We start from the raw sequence: 15,304 nt of genomic DNA, 5'->3' as shown, positions 1-15,304 counted from the left end.
TTCACCATTGAATTTCACATCATCAAATGCATTTGTTAACCTGATACAAAATTACTACAAGTACACACCATATACGTTTTGAGATGTCTGACAGATGGTTAACATAAGGTTGGGATGTATCACAGGACCAAATACTGCTGCAAGCATTACTTTATGGGATGATAACATCGTGACTTCGTACATTAAAAATACTACCAATGACACTGTAGCACAGCTGTAGTTGACTGTTGATTTTGGTCTTGTTGCTAGGCATATTTGCATACATCTTTAAATCATTATAGTTTGCTTACCCTTCCCAGTTTTCATCTTTGCAATATAAACCATCATTTAGCCATTGCTATGGGTGTGGTCCTTTAGCTAGGTATATTTGCATACATTTTTTTTAGATATTTATACACTTACCTACCCATCCCTGTCGTTATCTTTGGATAATATACATCATCATTTCCACAGTTGCAAAGGGCATGGTCATGGTTGCTACTGCCAATTGCCTCCAGAAACATCCCCACAAAGTTTAAACCCATTCACCATGCAGTTTAAATAACAATTATTGATTGGAGCGTTACTGCTCATCTGTAACATACAAAACCAAACAAAACTTATATGACTTACACAGGACAATATATGGGGAATGAAAAAGAGAAGTATGTTGCAAATAATATCTTACATGATTCTTAAATTTTCTGTATGTCTTAAGAATTTTCCTAAATCATACATTTGTTTTATATTACGGACAGAGAATAACTGTACAAATTTCAAAATAGATGGTTTAATAATATGGTTTAATGTATTTGGAGTGAAGGTCGGTTTAAAAAGAACAATTAAGAACAAAATGGAACTCATCCTCAATGTCATTACATTTTGGGCAATTTCTCAAACTCCTGGCTGTACCTTGATAGCGTCCGGTTTCTATGGCTAAACTCTGTGAAGACAATCTATATTTAGCTATTAAATTCTTAAAATGCATTGGTAAGGGTTTGCATAAATAATATTGTATACAAAAATATACCACCAATGGCATTGTAGCACAACTGTACAGTTTTTAAAAATGTTTATCCATATGCTAGTCCATGCTAACAATAGGTGTTCATTTGCTGAATCCAGTTGCCTATCCAACCATGTTGCTATCTTTGCGATATACGCGACCATTTGGCTGTTGCTACAGGCGTGGCCATGTTGCTAGATATATTTGCATACATTTTTAAATGTTTTTGTTCACCTGTGTATGAATTCCTGATATTATCTTTGCAATATGTAATCATTTGGCTGTTGCTATGGGCATGGTCTTGTTGCTAGGCACATTTGCATACATTTTTTGAATGTTTATTCATTTGTCTTTCTATTCCTGTTGTTATCTTTGCAATATACGTCATTATTTGGCTGTTGCTATGGGCGTGGTCTTGTTGCTAGGCAAATTTACATACATTTTTGGAATATTCAATTGTCTATTAATCCCTGTTATCTTTGTGAAATACACCACCGTTTGGCTGTTGCTATGGGCGTGGTCATGGTTGCTAGGGTATTTGCATATATGTTTTGAATGTTTACTCACTTGCCTACTAGACGATGTTGTTACCTGACCAAAATATAAAGCCATTTAGTTGTTGCTAAGAGCGTCGTCATGGTTGCTAGGGCCAATTTTGTCAAAATATTTTGAAGAAATTTGCAGAATAACAGTTTCTGAAACATCTCACCAAGTTTCAGACTCATTGACCAAGTGCTTTTTGAGTTTTTGACCAAAAATGAACATTTTTACACCTAATTTGCATATCACTCATGGAATCATTGTATGCTTAATATTTCTTCTTCCATACATCCCTAGATGCATTCCCATTAAATTTCAGCCCAATCAGCTCACTGGTTTTGGAATTATAGATTTTTGACCAAAAAGACACATTTTAGCCCTAATTTGCATATCACTGATGGGACCATCATGTCATGAACAATTCTTAGTAAAAACATCCTGAATAATGTTTAACCTAAATTTCAGCCCAATATGCCCAGTAGTTTTTTAGTTTAAGTTTTTTGACCCAAAATCACATTTTTTGACCGAAATCACAAACCGTTGGTAAGATCATTTTGATTTGAACAATTTCCCAACTAGACACCCAAGGTAATGGACCCAACAAATATCATGACAATCGGTTCAGCGGTTTTTGACTTTAAATTGTTTACACACACACACACACACACACACACAGACAGACGCCAGGCGATCCCTATAGCACTACTGAACCTCAGTTCAGTTGTGCTAACAAATCATTTAAATATAAAACACACTTTGGTAAAGCTTAAATTTCAGCTCTGATAGTTTGTTTCAACTCATCATGCAAAATGCAAACTTCACCAAAACTGAGGAGATCTGCTCTCTGCTTCCTGCTTTACGAAAGAAACCAGTTATTAAATTGCAATGTCATAGAAGGCATGCATCAACATTAACAATATACTAAAATAGATCAATCCAAGTTTTTTGTAAGAATTGAGTAAAAAGCTCATAAACTCAGTTGTGTGTGCAGAAATGTACATTATTTGCTTTCAGTGTTCTCGTTAAGCAAAAATTGCATCTTCTGTAGCTGTGGCGTTAATTTTGATATTTTTACCAGCTATAGGAATTCAAGTTTACTATCGTGTGACGACCGTGCATGTTTCATCTCTGCACTTTTGCCGTTCTGTTGTTGAATTTTGAGGATTCTTGTGACACTAAACTGATGTTTTCAAGCGATGATGCTGTGTACGGTTTACACTTAACTTGACAAGGGGAATTGCAGTGAGGATATGATATGACAAACAAAATATGGGTGCATATCTGAGTGCTCTCGACCAATCAGAATGTGAGATTACTGAGAGGAGACATAAAACACTCCACAATTAAACCGACACAAATCATTCTGACAGTAGGCTTACACAGTAACTACTACTGCAAGTATTTTAATGGCTTCATTAATCATAATTACATCATTATTATTTGAAAGGTAAAGATACAATAATGAAACTGCAATGACCCTATTTTAAATTATATATACATATTACTCACTGTCTCATTATTATTCATCACAAGTGAATATGAGGGTGGAAAAGTTTGTTTTTAGCATGATACTCATTAGTTACTGTCTTTGTTAAAGAAAAATTATTCATCTACAAGAATCTCTAAATCTCTTGTAATTGACATTTTCGTGTTAGATCTCTCCATTAAGCAGCTCTTACACTGCAATATACAAGATGTAATATAGTGTACATGTATGCTGTATGTAATATAGTGTACATGTATGCTGTATGTAATATAGTGTACATGTATGCTGTATGTAATATAGTGTACATGTATGCTGTATGTAATAAAGTGTACATGTATGCTGTATGTAATAGTGTATATGTATGCTGTATGTAATATAGTGTACATGTATGCTGTATGTAATAGTGTACATGTATGCTGTATGTAATATAGTGTATATGTATGCTGTATGTAATATAGTGTACATGTATGCTGTATGTAATAGTGTACATGTATGCTGTATGTAATATAGTGTACATGTATGCTGTATGTAATATAGTGTATATGTATGCTGTATAGTGTACATGTATGCTGTATGTAATAGTGTATATGTATGCTGTATGTAATATAGTGTATATGTATGCTGTATGTAATAGTGTACATGTATGCTGTATGTAATATAGTGTATATGTATGCTGTATGTAATAGTGTACATGTATGCTGTATGTAATAGTGTATATGTATGCTGTATGTAATAGTGTACATGTATGCTGTATGTAATATATAGTGTACATGTATGCTGTATGTAATAGTGTACATGTATGCTGTATAATAGTGTACATGTATGCTGTATGTAATAGTGTATATGTATGCTGTATGTAATATAGTGTACATGTATGCTGTATGTAATATAGTGTACATGTATGCTGTATGTAATATAGTGTACATGTATGCTGTATGTAATAGTGTACATGTATGCTGTATGTAATAGTGTACATGTATGCTGTATGTAATAGTGTACATGTATGCTGTATGTAATAGTGTACATGTATGCTGTATGTAATAGTGTATATATGTATGCTGTATGTAATAGTGTACATGTATGCTGTATGTAATAGTGTACATGTATGCTGTATGTAATATAGTGTACATGTATGCTGTTTTTAATAGTGTACATGTATGCTGTATGTAATAGTGTACAATGTATGCTGTATATAGTGTACATGTATGCTGTATGTAATAGTGTATAATGCATGCTGTATGTAATAGTGTATATGTATGCTGTATGTAATATAGTGTACAATGTATGCTGTATATAGTGTACATGTATGCTGTATGTAATAGTGTATAATGCATGCTGTATGTAATAGTGTATATGTATGCTGTATGTAATATAGTGTACATGTATGCTGTATGTAATAGTGTACATGTATGCTGTATGTAATAGTGTACATGTATGCTGTATATAGTGTACATGTATGCTGTATGTAATATAGTGTATATGTATGCTGTATGTAATAGTGTATATGTATGCTGTATGTAATATAGTGTATATGTATGATATGTAATAGTGTACATGTATGCTGTATGTAATATAGTGTACATGTATGCTGTATGTAATATAGTGTACATGTATGCTGTATGTAATAGTGTATATGTAATATAGTGTACATGTATGCTGTATGTAATATAGTGTACATGTATGCTGTATGTAATATAGTGTACATGTATGCTGTATGTAATAGTGAATATGTATGCTGTATAGTGTACATGTATGCTGTATGTAATATAGTGTACATGTATGCTGTATGTAATAGTGTATATGTATGCTGTATGTAATATAGTGTACATGTATGCTGTATGTAATGGTGTACACATGTATGCTGTATGTAATATAGTGTATGTGTATGCTGTATGTAATATAGTGTACATGTATGCTGTATGTAATGGTGTACACATGTATGCTGTATGTAATATAGTGTATGTGTATGCTGTATGTAATATAGTGTACATGTATGCTGTATGTAATGGTGTACATGTATGCTGTATGTAATATAGTGTATATGTATGCTGTATGTAATATAGTGTATATGTATGCTGTATGTAATATAGTGTATATGTATGCTGTATGTAATTGACAATCAAAGTACAGTAATATCTAAGCTGTACTCCTGTCCTATGCTATCTTATATGTTGCTGTTTTATTGTGGATGGCAACACAAACGCAATTCTATAACAGGTATTCAGGTAACCAGAGGAGATAGATAAATTACTTCTTCAGTAATGAGACTGTTATAAATTCTGTACCAATGGTCTCCGTAAAAGTTAATATCCGTGATAAAATCTTCCTCAGTATTTCCAGACTCTGTGGAGCCTTTTATAATTTCTAATTCAATACAGCATCTGCAGTGTCTACTAAGTTTTTGATTATCAAATCCCTGCAGTTTTCCTTGTTCGTGATATTTTCCATTCAGTGAGGAAAATTCTATGCATTTTTTATCTTTTACATAAAATGATTATGATCAAGTACATTTCTACATTGTTAAAAATGCAGCATAATGAAAAATACAGTGTCTATGTATCATACAGCTTTATAATGAAGAAACCCTCTAGTCTCTGCAAAGACAGGTTTGTAGCACACTCTAGGCAAAATAATGTCTACCTGATAAATTCTTAAATAGTAGAAGACACAGTTCCCTAAAGTGCTTAATGTGTATGTTTTTGTTTATTTGTATCATTTACCCATTTACTTGTTAGTTTTAATTTCATGTAAACCTTGATGTATGATTATTTTAATTTCATGTAAAGGTTACTGAGGAACTGTCGTAACATTTCAACTTAAAACTCTTTCACCACTATTCTCCCCATGGGACTGTATGCTATCCACTAGGCCCCTCATTAGCATACACATGATAAAAGTATATAAGTGAGTGTTATGTTATCAAATTGATATAAAAATACTTAGAATTGCCTAATCTTTGAAAATTTTAAAGCCAAATAAATTTTCTACATTACACTTCCAATTACACACATCCAAACATCACATATACAGCTAGAATTTGGGTTAAAATGATAACATTTCATTAAAAAAACTGTGTGTTGGTTATTTATTGTCATATCACAAATAAACAATACATTTATATTACAAATAAAATACAAAATACCTACATTCATGTTCCCACAAAACTACTATATTCTGGTTATATGGTTAAAATGAGCGAAAATTTGATAAAAAATGTTATTTTCAGTCATAATAATTTGAACGAAATTAATTAACAACTCACTAATCCGATTATGACGCAATAGTCTGTGCCGCACCGGCAATGAAAGTGTACTAAAATGTCTGAAGTCGTCACCTCAATACCTTTTGAAAAGTTAGTTTGAGTAAATTTAATTCATATTTGACAGAACAACAAAAAATTACCACTAAATTTATGCCCAAAATCAATAAAAAATGACCACAAGTTGGAAGTATGCGAGTCCAAATCGGGATGCCAAAGTGGCGCTTTTTGCCGACATACTTGCAAATATGCAGTCGGAACTTTGAACTAACGTTGCGGCAATCTGATCCATACATAAACTGTTTTGAGTTCACGCAGCCATGTCCTTGTATAAAACAATGTATCGACACTAAAAATTTAGTGGAAATTTCTACGAACAGCACCTTTTATTTACATTGTAAACGATGATAGGGGAGACAGTTTTGCTTCCATGTTGAAATTTTGAATTTTACGCTGAAAATCCGATTGGAAAATCGCCACGATCATGCACAAGTTTTCCTCCACTGACCTGTACACAGTGAGTTTGTATTAATACAAGTCATTATTGAGCCGTAACAAAAAGAAATAAAACCAAAATAATCCATTTATAGCCAAAAATTACAACCAAGATGTTAGTATGGGCATTGGTACCTGTCACAAGATTGTGTAAATTTGCCGACATTCAAAAATTCAACCGTAAATTGGTGCTGGTAGCTCAAATAGACTATGCAAATTTGAGGGGGGGGGGGGGGGGGGATCTCAAAATTTTGCTTGGAAGGCATGTTTTTGGGGAATCAGCACCATCAAATTACCCTAACAAGCGACCTATCGGTCAGAATAGCTCCGCTGTTTTTTTTTTAATTTAATTTTTTATTTTGGTGACACGTAGAAGTGGTTCAGTTCTTCAGCTCTTCACTATGCACTTTTGTTTTAGCGATGCAATAAAGTGGTTAGTGGTTCATATGATGTCTCACTGTAAAACACATTTTACACAGAAGTTGGTAATGTATTGTACTTTTATACCAGTCACCATTTTATAACAAAAATCTACTGTTATGAAAAATTGCACACAATCTCAGAAAAAAAATGACTGGGAAATGCACACAAGAAAAAGAAAAAAAAGAGGATTTTGAGGTTGGCTATAAATAATTCCATTGTCTTACAGCTTTAACCCTGGGAAATTTTAATGATGAATGAAATAAACTAGGGATCTAAAATAATTTTGAGGCAATTTGAATTTAAATTTTCTAACAAATTTACCAAGTCAACAACATTCAACTTGTACAAGTTGTAGTAGATATATATAGGGAAGAAATGTATTAATCGCCATCTTAGTTTCCGGACGGCGACAATCCCCGCCAAGTACCCGAAAGAGAGTCATTCTGGCAGCCATACGTTACAGTGGTAACACTCGTTCATGTTCTATTACCTTTCATAAAGAAAACACAACGAAATGGTTGAAGTGATCTTTTTTTTTAAATTTCTTTTCATCACAACAACAAAATCTGCGTGATCAAAAGTGTTGTAAACTAAACCAGAAAGAATTATCGGACTGGCTAAACTTCCCGATGAACTGGAGTAAGGTCCAAGTCCAAGTAAGCCTCGATAGTACGTGAGAAAATCGTCTCAAACTAGCGATACAACTTTCAAAATATAACTTGACATGTCTATATTTGTTAGATTTATACAATTCAAGACGCGTTTTCACTCGAAAACAACAATTCTGTGAATAATGACACTCTGAACGCAGCGATTTCTCGGACGATGTTACCACTGTAACGTATGGCTGACAACAACTTGCTTCCGGGTTAGTCCCTCGTGCATCCGGGTACCTGGGGTTGTCGCCGTACGGAAACTAAGAAAAATGGAATTTACAAGAATTTACAGTGTTTCTTGTGATCGGCGCGGCGCCTGTCAGCAGACTCGGCCATTTTTTTTCATCATTCCATTGTATTTAAACCTTGTACATGACATTTCGCAATATTTATAATTCTCAACAAAATACCTCAACATGCCTCTATCACTTCGCTCGTACTCAAAGCAGCCCCTCGCGGTATGATCACTGATGACATGACGAGAGAACCTTTTCATCGGATTTACATCATCGGGGTAAGATACGCAAAACATAATGCAAAGTCTGAAGCCAAATTAAAGTTGTGATTATTTTAATTATTTTTACTTGCCAAATATTTGCATTTTGGAAATGGCAAGACACGTTCATGTCGTTTAACTTTACATGTGAACTGTCGGCCAATAAACAAAATTTGGTTGATTCACAGTCCGCAGTTAGACTGCTCTTGCATAACTTCAACCGCATGCCTTCCTTATGCAAGTTGTCTTAATTCTGGTTCACACTCCAAATTGCACGACAATATAGAATTAATCACAAGTTACATGTTATCTGAAAACATCACATTTTTATAGTGGGTCTGAAGTGAGATTTTAGTGAGTACCAAGAACGTCCTGTGTTGTTACTTGCTGTGGAAAATCGCCCGGTCAAATGAGGTCAGCTTCAGCTTCTGGTCGAATCAGGATAGAGTATGCAAATAAGGACGTTGCGGACTGGCTGAAGTTTACAACCCTGTTTCGAATAAACGCTTGTCACTTCATGCATTTGGGCGCCCAATGCGTAGAATTATGACTATAGCACATATTACATTGCTTGTTTGACGTCAATAGTGTCTTTTGAAAAGTGGCAGTTTACTTAAAGTCTCGTCGACTGATTTCCAATATGGCGTCGGTCATTATGCTCATTAACATATTCATTTTTTTTTCAAATTACAAAAAAAAAATCATAAAAAATAAAAATGAAGATGTGCTGACTTGAAATTAACAAACCTGAGTAAGCTACCCCCTGCGCATCAACACGCCAGATATCAAAGCAATCTAATAAGAGGTTTTCAAGGAGTTGATGAAAATGACATTTTATGAAAAAAAATCATAAAAAATTGAAAATGGCACAGATCAACTTGGCATGAACAAATCTGAATAGCCTCCCCCCAGGGAACATGCACACCAAATATCGAAGAATTCCGACTGTCACTTCCGGAGTAGATAGTAAAAATATAAAAGTTTGACGGACACCTATGATTCACTCTACTCTCTATACCTCAATACCCACCTATACCTAAAGCTACGCTTTCAGCTTTCGCTGACAGCGGAGCTAAAAAAATTGCTCTCCAATTTTTATCCAAAAATGGCTACAGCATTCACATTTTCTGAAATTGGAACAAGACTATAAAGATGTTTGGCGCTTATTTTGGATATAATGAGAACTTGTGTAATAAGCTAAACTGGGAAGCAAAAGTGAAATCACTCAATTCATTTTGAATGCTTAGGGTTGTAGATATTTAACATTTATATGAGAGTAGTTGTGACGAAATATTTAAATTATCAATCACTACGATTCTGTATCTCTCCTCAGTTGTTACTGTACCTGATGATATTTGTACACATTGAATTATTTTTAGAAGGAAATAGAACATTTCGAAAAGTACACTGTGAAAGATTATGATGTTGGGGGGGGGGGGGGGTTTAAAATATACCTTAGATCACCCTGTAAGTGTCAGGTTAAACATCTATTTGAATCAGTAATGGTGCTACATTTCTCTGTGTTGCCACAGTTGTATTTTCAGTTAGTTGATACAGCAAGCATTTCATAACAACATGCAAATGGGGTGAACTACCAGAGAAAATGTCATCTTCTTTGCCAAGATTTTATGGAAATGTAGTAAATGCACAATGTGCAGAAAACACAGTGCCCATGGTACTGTAGCACAACTGTATAGTTTTTGTTGTTATTTTAAAATGTTTATATACACCATCATTTTACTTTTGGCCCTGGCAGTCTCTTTGTTGCTGGGTCAATTATGTCAATTTTTGCATTCATTTGCCTAACCATACCTATTTTCATCTTGCAATATACACAATCAATCATTTGGTTGTTGTAAGCATGGTCTTGATGCAATATATTATGACTGTTCATTATTAGAATATCTATCCACTTCTCTATTAATCCCTATTTTTATCTTGGCAATTATATACACCACCATTTGGCTATGGGTGTGGTCTTGTTGCTAGGCATATTTGCATATATCTTTTGAATGTTTACCCACCCCTGTTATCTTTGCAATATACATTATCATGTGGCTGTTGCTATGGGCATGATTTTGTTGTTTATCCACTTAACTATCCATCCCTGTTTTTATCTTTGCAATAGAATTTATCATTTGACTGTTGCTAAGGTGTGGTCATGGTTGCCAGAGCCAGTTGTGTAAAATTAAATTGAACAATATTTGCAGAATAACACTTCCAGGAACACCCTCACAAAATATGAGCCCCATTCACCAGGTAGTTTTCCAAGATACAGATTTTTGACAAAATTTGATATTTTTTTACTCAATTTGCATATCACTGATGGGATTAACATATCATGAACAATTCTCCACATTCTATGAATGTTTCCATCAAATTTCAGACCAATCTGAAAAGTACTTCTTTACAAAATGATATTTTTGACCCAAATCACACACACACACACCTGTGATATGCTTTGAACAATTTCCTAACTAGACACCTAAAGTAATGTCCTCATCAAGGCAATCAGTATAGTGGTTTTTTTTTATTTTACATAGTTTACACACACACACACACACACATCATACTCTACTATGATTATAGCACTACTCAACTCCAATTCAGTTGTGCCAAAAAAGGGCTATGCTATTTGTAAACTTTGTCAAGATGATGTTGGAATTTCTGAACAGAATATTATTTTTACAGAAGCTCATGAAGGATCACAAGTAAAATAGACTGTCACAGTTGTTCAGCTCTTTATAACTACTGGGTACAAGTGGAGTATCCACAAATACAGGTTGTAGTATTCCTACAGAGGTTCCTGCTAAGAATGAATTTTGATTAAGATTTGACTTAGCTAAAAAGTGAAAAGTAAACATGATGTTTTAGAAAGTTTTGAAAAACTGATGACGTTGATGTAGCTTTTTTTTTTCTTTCACTTTTTGATAATAAAAGATATAAAAAATAGCGCCAATGGCGTTACAGCACAACTGCATTGGGCTGTTGCTATGGGTGTGGTCTTGTTGCTAGGCAAATTTGCATACATTTGTAGAATCTTTATTAGTTTGCCTATCCTTCAGTTTTCATCTTTGCAATATAACCATCATTTACATGTAGGTGTTGCTGTGGGTGTGGTCTTGTTGCTAGGCATATTTGCATACATTTTTGAATCTGTATTCACGTAACTATCTGTCCCTGATGTTACCTTTGTAATATGCATCATCATTTCACTTTGCTGAGGGCATGGTCATGGTTGCTAGGGCCAAATGTGTCAAAATGATTTCAACAATAACTGCAGAATAAAAATTCCAGAAACATCCCTACCAAGTTTCAACCCCATAAACCATGCAGTTTCAAGATTTAAGTTTAAGTTTTTTAACCAAACCACACATCGGTGGTAAGATCAGTTTGATTTGAACACTTTCACAACTAGACACCCAAGGTATTATACCTATGAAAGATCATGGCAATCAGGCCAGCGGTTTTTGACTTTGAGTTGTTTACACACATACACACACACACATCCACACACAAATTTAAGACAGAGACAGACAGAGACAGACACTTTGCCATGCCTATACTAAACACTACTGAACGTAAGAAGTTCAGTTTTGCTAGACAAGCATAATAATACATCTATATTACAGTGTAGTACACATAACAATACATCTATATTACAGTGTAGTACACATAACAATACATCTATATTACAGTGTAGTACACATAACAATACATCTATATTACAGTGTAGTACACATAACAATACATCTATATTACAGTGTAGTACACATAACAATACATCTATATTACAGTGTAGTACACCTAACAATACATCTATATTACAATGTATTACACATGCATAACAATACATTGTACATTTATATTATGATGTGCACATAACTTAGTACATTTACATTACAATGTACACATAACAATGTGTTTATATTACAATGTACATGTACATATAACCATGTGTTTATATTACAATGTACACATAGCAATACATTTATATAATACAATGTACACATAGCAATACATTTATATAATACAATATACACTACATTTATATTACAATGTACATGTACATATAACCAATGTGTTTATATTACAATGTACACATAGCAATACATTTATATAATACAATGTACACATAGCAATACATTTATATAATACAATATACACTACATTTATATTACAATGTACACAGCAATAATATATAATAATGTACACAACAACACATTTATATTACAATGTACACATAGCTATACATTTATATTACAATGTACACATAACAATACATTTATATTACAATGTACACAACAATACATTTATATTACATTGTACACAACAATACATTTATATTACAATGTACACATAACAATACATTTATATTACAATGTACACAACAATACATTTATATTACAATGTACACAACAATACATTTATATTACAATGTACACAACAATACATTTATATTACAATGTACACATAACAATACATTTATATTACAATGTACACAACAATACATTTATATTACAATGTACACATAACAATACATTTATATTACAATGTACACATAGCTATACATTTATATTACAATGTACACAACAATACATTTATATTACAATGTACACATAATACATTTATATTACAATGTACACATAACAATACATATATTACAATGTACACATAACAATACATTTATATTACAATGTACACAACAATACATTTACATTACAATGTACACATAACAATACAATAACAGTTTACATTACAATGTACACAAATGGAGTAAAACTTAGAGGCTTAATAGTTTTCTTGAGTCAAATTTGTTATTTTAGTTTAGCTAACTGTATGCTGAACATTGTGACAGATACTTGATGTTAAGTTTGACTGCATCAATGATGTGGAAGTTCATCGAGCCTTTCCACAACTAGTGACTATAAACCATAGTGCTCCTGTATCCATAGCAACCACATGAATTTGTGAAAGCAGAGAGATAACACAGAATTCTAACCACAGCCTGCTGATATAGGTGAGCTGCCATTCTTATATTTCATAATCTGGAAAACGTACATGAAAGAAAATACAACATTCCAAGTCTTGCACTCAAATTATGAATCCATTTTGTTGACATATCCAGTTAGCTTTTCAACCTGCATTTAATAATGACATTTACTAACTTTTATTTGCCCATAATAATAAGAGTGAAACCATGAGAGATAGGTGTCTTCCTATAGTCTATGTTTTGCTTCATTCAATGAGTGACTAAGGATTGCTATGTCATATTCTTTTGATACTATATTTTCAGAGAGGTTAGGACTATTTCAGATCTGAGCTGTGCATGCACTTATTCCCCAAGTGATCTTAACCCTACACAGTCTGGCTCCAAACTGTCTTGGATGTTGACACACTCATAGGTTATAATCCTACTTACATGTCATTGGGTACATTTTAAAGCACTGAAAGGTCATTTTTTTCAATCTATCTGTTTGTTTGATAAAATTTGTCCAGGAATTGTCAAATGACTAATGACATATATTACATGACTTTATTTTTCTTTCTGACAAATAAGTTAACACCAGATGTAAAGTAAATTCTTTCTGTAAGGGTAAACCTTTAGATTGTTGTTCCTTCACACCTTGTCAAAAAGAAAAATAGTGCCAATGGCACTGTATCACAACTGTACAGTTTTTAAAATTATTTATCCACCTGCAGATCCATACTAGGTATAGGTGTTTATTGATAAAGGATTATCCAGTTTCCTATCCAACCCTGTCGTTATCTTTGTACGCGATCATTTGGCTGTTGCTATGGGTGTGGTTATATTACTAGACATATTTGCATACATTTTTTGAATGGTTGTTACCTTGTATATGAATCCCTAGTTGTTAAATTTGCAATGTACAAATTCATTTGGCTGTTGCTATGGGCATGGTCATGTTGTTAGACATATTTGCATACATTGTTTGAATGTTAGTTCACTTGACTAAGAATCCCTGATGTTATCTTTGCAATATACATCATCATATGGCTGTTACTATGGGTGTGGTCTTGTTGCTAGGTATATTTGCATACATTTTTCAATTTTTATTCGTCTATTAATCCCTATTATCTTTGCAATATATGCAATCATTTGGCTGATGCTGTGGGCGTAGTCTTGCTGCTAAGCACATTTACATACATTTCTAAAAGGTTTATTCAGTTGTCTATTAATCCCTTTTGTTATCTTTGCAATATATGCGATCATTTGGCTGTTGCTATGGGTGTAGTCTTGTTGCTAGGCACATTTGTATACACTTTTTGAAATTTTGTTCACTTGTCTAAGAATCCCTGTTGTTATCTTTGTGATAGACACAATTGTTTGGCTGTTGCTATAAGCGTGGTCAAAGTTAAAGTATATTTGCATACATTTTTAATGTAATGTCCCCACTAAATATCAAGGCAATTGGTCAGGCGGTTTTTGAGTTTTATAAGTCATACACACACACACACACAGATGGATACACACCGCACCATGCCTATAGCACTACTGAACCTTATCAGTTCAGTTGTGCTAATAAAAATAAAGTGAATTACAAAGATCAATGTCAGTGGAAAAGGAAAATCAACTTCAATCTGACTTCAAGTACCATGTAGTTTATCAGAATGACCTTTGCCCAGATCAGTTTCACAAGTCAATCAATCAACCAATCAATCAATCAGTGCCTACTGCAATATTATACTCGCTTCTCAAATATTTACATTTTTTAGAAATATACATACATTTACTTTAGCTTAAATCCTGCATCAACAGAAAAAACCCACAAGTCTGAGAAATATAGACATATGATTATAACAACATTCCCGAGTTGGAGAATAAGCTCTTGAAATTGACTTAAGTCAGTGAATAGCTATATTAAAGTATGGTCAAAAACATTCATCATGTTCAGCACTTTTCACCACAATCATCAGACAGACAGTCATCATTCAGCCATTT

General features: G+C 33.3%; 1 protein-coding gene across 1 annotated transcript in view; it reads right to left on the bottom strand.

The window, feature by feature from the left end:
• Positions 1–440: 440 nt before the first annotated feature.
• Positions 441–15,304, bottom strand: part of LOC144447248 (lysophosphatidic acid phosphatase type 6-like) — a 178,392-nt gene continuing 163,528 nt past the window's right edge. Inside the window, exon 9 of the mRNA XM_078137162.1 lies at positions 441–573. The gene's annotated coding sequence lies outside the window, so the exon portion shown is untranslated. The remainder of the gene's footprint in view (positions 574–15,304) is intronic.

This window comes from Glandiceps talaboti, chromosome 16, assembly GCF_964340395.1.
Source record: "Glandiceps talaboti chromosome 16, keGlaTala1.1, whole genome shotgun sequence".
In the NCBI taxonomy this organism is placed as follows: Eukaryota; Metazoa; Hemichordata; class Enteropneusta; family Spengelidae; genus Glandiceps; species Glandiceps talaboti.
This window is presented reverse-complemented; position numbering and strand designations above follow the sequence as displayed.